The sequence below is a fragment of the Capsicum annuum genome, chromosome 9 (assembly GCF_002878395.1).
Source record: "Capsicum annuum cultivar UCD-10X-F1 chromosome 9, UCD10Xv1.1, whole genome shotgun sequence".
Lineage (NCBI taxonomy): Eukaryota > Viridiplantae > Streptophyta > Magnoliopsida > Solanales > Solanaceae > Capsicum > Capsicum annuum.
In genome coordinates, this window is record NC_061119.1 from 117,013,186 (window position 1) to 117,019,185 (window position 6,000).

Sequence of the window (6,000 nt, forward strand, 5' to 3'; positions counted from 1 at the left end):
AGGAAGTACAATGATATATCATCTTTTAATTCAGAAGATGGGCCTGATTTTGCAGCCCACATGATATTTAATGAGAGATCAGCACAGGGCCTAGTCAAATCACAACAGAACTCTTTTATGATAATGCAAAAGAACCTTTCTATCAGAGCTTCGATCAAAAGACCATGTAGACCAAGAAGAATAGCATGGAAAACTTGGATAAAACGGTAGTCAATGTAAGCGAGGTTAGGGATGATGATTTTACCAAGATTTAATGGAATTAGAAGTACAGGGGATGTCGAGGGCAGTGTTGTAAAAGGCAAGTGCCTCGTCGCCAATGGCGAATGGCGAGGCAAGGCCTGGATACCTCTTCACGGCGTGGTTCTGCGACATTCAAAAGGTGTTGCCTTTGCGAGAAAGGCGACATGAGGAGGCGAGGCGAGGCGACATGGCGACAAAGGCGTCGTCTTTTAATTTTTTTTTAAATTAGGGTTTTAGGTATATAAGCTAATTTTAGGACTTATTTACCCATTTTGGCTCTACCAACTTACTAATTGGTGACTGCGGCTGCTACCATTTATCTCATAATTTTGATTCCGGTGACCGGCAACATATTCCGACGACTCCCGCTACTCCGGTAAGCAGTGAACTACCAATTTCTATTTTTTTTCTTCTTTCTTCTTCTTAATCCAGTGTCCATTACTTATATATGGTGTTTGTTGTTCTTCCTCTTTTTCTCTTCTTCTTCTTCCTCTATTCTCCTTATGGCTTCCACTATAATACTATATTTTGTAACAGTGTTACAACCTTACACTATTACTGTAACAGTAACCAGTAAGTTGTAGCCTTATTATGTAATTTTTTTTAAATAACTTATATAAAATTAACATAGTATGATAGTAATATACTAATTGAATTGTTGAGTCATTTAAGTTCTAGACTTTTAGTATCTATTTTTAATTCTTGACTTGAAATATTTCCTAATATATTAGTGTTATTAAAATTTTGATCATTTATATACTCCCTCCGTTTCAAAAAGAATGACCTACTTTGACTTGGCACAAAGTTTAAGAAAATAAAGAGGACTTTTAAATATTATGGCCTTAAATTAAAGTTATGTCAAATGTACCAAAATGCCGTTTAATCTTGTGGTCCTAAACATGCCATGTGGAAAGTTGAAATTAAAGTATTGCCAAAAAAGGAAAGGGGTCATTCTTTTTTAGATGGACTAAAAAGGAAAGTAGGTCATTCTTTCTGATATGGAGGGAGTATTATTTTAATTTTTTATATTAATTGTTGTCGTACATTCAAAAGGCGATCGCCTCACCGCTCGCCTTGCCGTGTGGCAAGGCAGGGCCTTATCACCTCTTGTCGCCTTTTACCGTCCAAAACACTGGTCGAGGGAGGTGACTATGAACTCAGATATAATATCGACAGAAATAGTAGTCCAAGATGAAGCTGCAACAATAGAGAATTGGGAAATTGAAGATGTAGAGCCTCTGCGAGTTCAAACACAACTGTTGATCAAAGAAAAAAAGAAGGAAACGTTTGTCTGGGTGCAACAAAATATGCTAAAATTAGGCAAATTACTGGGAGCTGAATTTTTGAGGCATGAGGAGGAAGCTTTGGAACTATTAATGCAAGTAGATAGCTGCAGGATAGCAAAAAGAATGGAGTCATATGCAATATGTAAAAAATCCAGATTCAAAGGGGCATAAGAACTAAGGAGTTTGGTGGCTTTTGATGTGAAATTTAAGAGTGGGGGCGATAGGAACAAGGGGAGAAACTATTCAAAAATTGCTTAATGCAATTCAAATTGATTTCTTGGAATGTGAGGGGTACAAATTGTAGGGATAAAAGGAAATTAATTAAAAGTAAGGTGATGGGTTGGAATGCTGATATTATATGCATACAAGAAACAAAGCTAGAAGGGGAGTTCACAGAAATATTTAAACAATTGGGGATTGGGGGGGAGGCTAGTGGGACTAAAGAAGGAATTCTGATGCTTTGGGAAAGTAGAGTTTGGAAGGGGGAGGTCCTAGAAACAGGGATGTACACTTTAACATGAAACTTTGAAGCACTGATGCAAAATTTCTCCTGCCATATTACAGGGGTCTATGCCCCTAATTTCTATGTTTTAAGGAGATTAGTATGGGAGGAAGTTGGGTCTGATGGAAGGACCATGGGTAGTATGTGGGGATTTTAATATATGTAGGTTCATCTTAGAGAAGAGGAACTGCACAAGAAGAACAAGATGGATGAAAGAGTTCTCAGATTTTATTGAGGACATGTGTCTCATCGATTTGCAGCTGGAGAATACCAAATATACCTGGTTTAAAGGGGAAAATCATGAAGCTAGATCAAGAATTGATAGGATTCTAATATCAGAAGAATGGGATGAGTGTTTTAATAACTTGAAACAAATGTTATTACAGAGGATAACTTCTGATCACACTCCTATTGCCATTCAAGGAGCTTGGAATAGGAAAAAAAGCTACTTTAAGTTCGAAAATTGGTGGTTGAACACTGATGGCTTCACTGACAGAATTAGGGGATGGTGGAACAACTTTAATTTCGTTGGTAGATCGTATTACATTCTAGCATGCAAGATGAAATCATTGAAGAGCAAACTCAAAGAGTAGAGCAAAGGTGAGCAAGGGAATTTAGGTGTCCAAAAAAAGATCCTTCTAATTAAGTTGGCAGAATCAGAATTAGTATCAAGAGATTGAATTCTTACTAAAAAAGAGATTCAAAGAAAAGCAGGGTTAATGCTAGGGTTAATGCTAGAATATGAGGAATTGATTAAAAATAGGGAGATTGCATGGAGACAAAGGTCCAAAGCTTTATGACTAAAGGAGGGGGATAGGAATACAAAGTTCTTCCATAAAGTCCCAAATTGTAAAAAGGTTTTATTTTTCACAAATCATATCAAAGATTCACCAAAAAGTGCATGCATGCTCAGAAACAAGGAGAAAAGGGTTAATGAGAGATTACCTTAGGAAGTCAATCGGAGAAGATCCAATTCCACAGAAGCAAAAGCCAATTTTGCAGATGTAGAAAAAAATCCCAATCTAATTTCTAATAGAAACCCAATTTTGCACTAATTTCTGGGAAAATTTGAACGGTGTGCTTCAATCTTAACAATAGTATGCTTCAATTCCACACTAAAATAGAAATCAACAACAGCAGACTCTTTATTCTTCCCTTTCCTTATTTTCCTTCCACTATCCTCCGCAATAACTCTATCAAAATCATCATCCAGTTTCCTCACTGCGCCCCTTTTCTCAACTCTCCCAACAACCCCTCTCATTTTCATCATCAAATTCATTAACAGTAGCATCAGAAAGAGACAAATATGTACTTACTTTAAGACCTTTTCGAGGCAATTTCTTCGTCATCATCTTTTATCCTTCAGATTCATAAACCAATTGCACCTTTCTCTTCAAATAAATCACAATAGTAGCATCAGGTGGAGATAGATATGGACTAAACCCTTTTAGCTGTGCGCTATTTTTGCTTTCTTTTAGTTGTGTGGCATTTTAACTGTTGCGAATATCTATTTTTAGCAGTGTGACATTGAGAATATCTATCTGCTTTCTTTTAGTTATGTGGTATTTCAGCTGTTGCAAATATCTATTTTAGCTGTGCGGCATTTCAGTTATGCAACATTGAGAATATCTGTATTGAGAATAAGCCGTAGCTGTCCGATATTGAGATTTTTTCTTAGAGGGGATATTAATTAGATATTGGAGGGAATAAAATGTATTGGAGAGAATATAATATTTTAGTGTTAAAAATATTGGAGGGAATATTATATTTTCGTATAAATTTTATAAAAATTATAAGACAATACTTATAAATTATTGTTTTAATATAATAAAAATAGTCATATTCTAAAAGTGTAACTATATTTGTAAAAGGCGTTGCCAATTATATAATAATATTGCAACACCTATAAAGTGTAGCCTATAGTACTAAAGAGCACATTATACAAGCGCTCTTAAAATTATCATGGTTTAAAGCTAAAAATTAAGGCTACATTTTAAAAACATGCCCAAAACTATTTTTGGCAATACTTTACAAGTGTTGTCCAGATTTAGCCTGATCTTAGGCCAAAAATGTTGTAGTGACATGATTAACTCAATTGACATTGAAATTCACTCTCATGGACTCGGACCCAATATGAAATTTGCATATTTACTTACAAACATGAATTAGATATAGAAGCATAATTAACTTTCATGTTTATAAACTCATATCCTTATTTAATGGTGAATTTCATATATTATGAGCACTAGTATGGTCTTTTGAAATAGTATTTAGCATCGAGCAGACACAGGTTCACCGTGCCCATGTCCTATAACTACGTGCCACTATAGGTATTATGTTTGCCCAAATGGGTTGAGTTTAGTGATCACACCAGTGATAGCTTATACCCATAACAAGGTATATTATGGCCTTTCAACGAGGCATATGTTGGACTCCATACTGCTTACATGGTTTATTTTAGTTAAAAGAATCTCCCATAGTAAAAAAGTTTTAGAATCCAAGTGTACAGGGGTCACTAGCTTTAGTAAACTATGTTTTGTTACTCTACTCTTAATGACTTATCACTTTCCAGATTTATTCATGAAGAATGGTGAGCCTTATACACTTAGCATGCACGCCTAATTTCATGATTTATAGCATCTTCTTCTTTCTATGCATGCACCCCTATATACTCAGTACATTCCATAAGTACTGACCACATACTTTATATGCTCTGCATTCTATTATGATGTAGGTCTAGGTATCATCCTTAACATCACAATTAGCCATGATCACTTTTGCTTACTCCTGTCAATTGATGAATCCTTATGTTCAGAGGACTTGGATATGATTCATGTCTTCTTTAGTAGTTCACTTTTATGTTCAGTTTAGACTTTTATGATTTTTTTTAGCCAGTTGGGGTTTTGTCCCATTGGCTCTTCAATATGGTAGAGGCTTACCCGGACTTAGTGATTTTGAAGTTATTCCTCACGTTGGACTATTTTTAGATTCTTTTGATAGACTTGATTCCTCGTATTCTTGTTGGTGAATAAAATGTTAGCTTCCGCTCATGTTAAGTAAATTGTATATGATATTGTATTGAGTTAGATACCATGGTTAGCTTTGAGCTACTTGTAGTTCTAAGCACTATGTAATTTCCAAGGGGTAGTCTCAGGATATTACAAATTTAGTATCAGATCCTAACCTCTTAAGAGTCCTGTCCAGTCAGGAAAGTTGCATTATGTAGAGTCTTGATCGTGGGTGTGAAGAGCGTCACACTTATAAGTAAGAGGCTACAAGTCATTATTAGGAATATTTCTTTATTTCATGTTATTTTATCATGCTTTAGAGTTTTAAATCTATATATATTCTACGTCATGTTTTCATCTGACAAAAAATGACTCTACGTACAACTTATGTTCACAGAAATAGGAACCAACCATCCCCACTAGTACCTGCGGATCCTTTGAATGAAAATGTATCATATGCTGAGTTTTGGTATGCCTTTCAAGTGTTTAGCTCAAGATGTGACTACTCAGGTTAATTAACGAATGGTAGTCCCTATTCAGCAGAATTGTAAAGTAGCCACAGCCATAATTCAAGATTTCATGATGATGAGTCCACCTGAATTCTTTGATTTGAAAATGGGTGAAGATTCATAATTCTATATTTGATGATTTAAAGAATATTACTCAGATTATGCATGTCACTAAAGTAGAGAGTGTGGAGTTGGCATCGTACCAGTTGAAGGATGTTGCTCATGATTGGTATTGGAAGAAAGGTAGAGGTAAGAATGCAGCCCCAATAAATTGGGGAGTATTTGAGATAGCTTTTCTTGATAGGTTATTTCCTTATGAGATGAGGAAAGTTTAAGTGTATGAGTTATAAGACTCCAGTAAGGTTCCATGTATATGAAGAAATACTTTCTCAAATTCACCCAACTTTCCTAGTATATTTCAGGGATGATGGTTGATCCGAGGGCTCGTATGAGTA